The sequence below is a fragment of the Brachypodium distachyon genome, chromosome 3, assembly GCF_000005505.3.
Source record: "Brachypodium distachyon strain Bd21 chromosome 3, Brachypodium_distachyon_v3.0, whole genome shotgun sequence".
In the NCBI taxonomy this organism is placed as follows: Eukaryota; Viridiplantae; Streptophyta; class Magnoliopsida; order Poales; family Poaceae; genus Brachypodium; species Brachypodium distachyon.
The window spans coordinates 23080771-23084299 of record NC_016133.3 but is presented as its reverse complement, the minus strand read 5'-3'; the positions used below and the strand labels follow the sequence as shown (position 1 = coordinate 23084299).

The following is a 3529-nucleotide window of genomic DNA, read 5'->3' as shown; positions in this document are numbered from 1 at the left end:
TTTGCCGGCACAGCGGAAGTGCCGGCCTGAGCAACGATGTTAGGTTTCTCAATGGGGGGTCGCGCCGTTCTGTCGGATTTGCTCGGGAGGCCGACACTTTCAGCTGCGCCCTTGCCGGCATCGCCACCTTGAGCAGTCATCATGACCTCCACGCAGCTAGAGGGGCAGTTGACATGTTGGCTGCGAGCCATGCAGATGGTGGGGGATCCTCGGCTACCACCACATGTTCGGGATACCTGCAAGGGAAGTCAGTGGCAACATAGACCTCGTGCGTGCCGAAGTTGATGAAGCGGCCTGCGCAACGAAGGGGCGCGTTGTTGAAGCAGCCTGCGTTGTTGTCGATGAAGCCCAGAGAGCTGAATCTCTGGACCAAACCGGAGACAACGCGCTCTCCGGTGATGAGAATGCTTTCTGTCCGGATGAAAACTCCAGCCAGCGCCGCTGCTGGCCCCACGGTGGGTGCCAACTGTCGTGGTAGCGTCACAGCAGATGCCATAGGATGGCTTGAGTTGGAGCCGATGGACGATCCGGAGGAGGGATGGCGCGAAGTAATCACGCACAACTCATGGTGACACGTTGTTTACCCAGGTTCGGAGCCCTCTTTTAGAGGTAAAGGTCCTACTCTTGCTTTGTTCTTGTTAACCGAGATACTAGAGGGCTACAATGGTGCTCCATGAGCTGTATTCCGAGGAAGAAGAAGAAGGGGAGCTTCTAATGTCTAAGGGAGGAACCCCTCTCGCAGGAGGGGTGGAGCCTCTATTTATAGCCTAAGATATTACACTGACAAGTGGGCCAAAGGGAAACCCTAGCCCCTGGTCCTCTCCGGGTTGTCCGGGAGGGGACAACGCATCTTTGTACTTTTCGTACTGTGAGACGGCGCGCACTGTAGCCACGCCCCGGCTTTCGTCATTGTCCTTCTATGTCACGTCACTGTGCAGTCGTCCGGCACAACGACGTGAGCAACGACTGTTTTTCCGTCATAAAGGGAGCATTGCTTTACTTTAGGCCATGCGACCAGGATAAGACCGTTGGCGTATCCCGGCTCTAGCCGAGATTAGGTAATGTGTGCTTGTCCTGCAATCACATAAGACAAGATAGAGATGCCGGCATACTCTTGGTATGCGGCCTGTTAGAGAAGCGACTTAACAATGCCGGCGTACTTTCTTACGTCGGCTTTGCTCTCGCTAACCCGGCCAATATGTGTTTTCATGACCCTACCCGGGGTCATCCCCCCGACAACATTGTTGAAATTCGAATTCATCTCATGCTGGAGGTGAATTGAAGAGTGCGGATAGATAGCGTTCTTCAAGAATCCGAATGGTTTGTATCTGAGACTGCACACGATTTCTTTGTGGATATTTTTTATTCAGCAGTTTCTGTTATAAAATAATCTCATTTTTTCATGTGCGAATTGTTGAACCATATGGTTCTATTTGAAACTGCTAAAATATTGATATTGCAATTTACTCTTTTGTTATCATAACTATATTAATCAAAGTTAATTGCAATATCAATATTTGTAGCTATATCTCTCAAGATTATCAACCCAACTGTTTGCATTGTGCAAAACTCAGGCATGACATGTTTGTCCGAATAAACTCTAGATGCAAATTAAAGGTATGTGTGCTTCCATTTTCAGCGCCTTTGCATTGGTGTAGTAATATCATGACAAGGGACAAAAGAAGGATGTGTAATACCTTCAGATAAATGGCATATTTATTTTTAGGACAATCCTTGCTCAAATGTCCCTGCTGTTTGCAGACAAAGTAGCTCGCAAAGTTTGTACCACCTGAATAAATACAAAACAATGTTAAACACATGAAGAAACCACATATACAAGGAATATTGACAATATCCCATTAGCATCTCCTAAATTAGTTAGGCACGAGATAAGATAGGAATATTGAGATATGATTTGTTAGGAAAATAAAGATATGGTTTGTTAGAAAAGTAGAGATTAGTTTTTTGATGTCAAGTCAGAGTCTTTCCTATATAAAGGGTCCCCTGTAATCGTTATGAGACAAGCAAGAATAAATAAATCTAGTTATACCTCATCCCTGCCCTTGAGGTGCGGCTGACTTTCATGGCGCCATCGCGTCTCTTGGGTCCAGGGTCACCTCGTACAGGCTCTAAAACCATTATCCACGATGTCGTGAACCTGGTTCATGATAGGGCAGTTCTTCAAACTATACCCCCGCTCCCTGCAGAGCAAGCAGATCTGAAAAGAACATAAACATATTACACTGTTAAAAGGTTATGAAACTGGTCCCTTGCAACTGGAGAAATAGAGAATCAAATCAATTGATGGAGAAATAGGTATGACCAAACACCATTTAGTTATAGCAAACCATTTGAGCAATACCATGTAGATGTAGGAGTGCTTGTATTATTAGAAGATTCAGCACGGAAAGGAGTAATCCGGTACTGTGATTCCTTCAGTTTGTCCTGCACCATCAAAGCCTCCACAAAGGAACAAATTCTGTGAGAAAATATCAGCAATAAGCTGTGAAGCATAACAAGCCACTAATGGCCAGGGGAATTAAATGCTTGAAGGGATCTGCAAAATAAAAAGGAAACAGGGCGAGAGATCGATCTCACCAGCGAGCTGGAGCAGCAGGGACGCCGGCGTTTCCCGCGCGAACGCGAGAGCCACGTCCAACGCCGGCAGCCCGACCTCCCGTCCGTCCTCGCTCCTACCCTCTCCGCCGTCACCGCCTGCAAGATACCAGCAAGCAGAATCAAAATCCACATCAACTAAACCAACCAATCCCCGCGCCAAACCAGCCCGAGTCGGAGTTCAGTCCACCACCTACCTCGCAAGCTCCCCATCTAAGAGGCAACCGAAGGCCCGGCTCGACGAGGGGCACAAGCGTTGCCTCGACCGAGCGGATACAAAATGTGGAAATTTGCTATGCACACCGTTATTTCGTGTCCTTTGTTCAAACACACTCTTCAATCATGTCTTTGCTGAGTACCATTATGATTTTGTCGTCATTTGCCACAACACATTCTGACATGCGGAACTCCCTTGTCAGCCACTCGATAGTTTTCTTCCTCCTCTGGCATGACCTGCAGTCTGCGCCTGTTGGTTTCAGACCAAAAGATCGCAACACACGAGAAGGGCGTCGATTAATTTTGACGGACGCGATGAACTCGGACGAGATGCGTGCGTACAACTAGCCTAGCAAAAAACAATCAGCAGCTGGTTGTATCACGTAAGCAAACACACACATACGCGGGTGAGAATCGATTCGATGGATTGATAGAACAAGGAAACATCACAGATGGCTCTCATGATCTGGGACGGCTCAGGTGGGCTCACGGTGGCGAACAGTGGCGGGGCAAGCTCGGGGGCTCGTCGGGCAAGCATGGGCGCGAACCGCGAAGACAGCAGCAGCGCGAGGCACGGCGGCCAGCGGGGCGCGCGCGGCCACGGGCGGCGGCAGGGCACGCTGGCGTCCGCGGTGGCGAGCACTTGTGTGGCCGGCGACACGATGACTGGAGCGGGCTCTACGAGGAGGACAAGATC

At 49.1% G+C, this 3529-nt stretch overlaps 1 long non-coding RNA gene across 1 annotated transcript; it reads right to left on the bottom strand.

Annotated features, from left to right (window-relative positions):
- Window positions 1-646: 646 nt before the first annotated feature.
- LOC112271893 lies at window positions 647-2876 on the bottom strand. Its single transcript, XR_002965413.1, has 5 exons — window positions 2814-2876; window positions 2599-2715; window positions 2363-2460; window positions 2051-2218; window positions 647-1789 (listed from the first exon to the last, which is right to left on the bottom strand). It is a non-coding gene; the product is annotated as an uncharacterized LOC112271893 (long non-coding RNA).
- Between the last annotated feature and the right edge of the window lie 653 nt (window positions 2877-3529).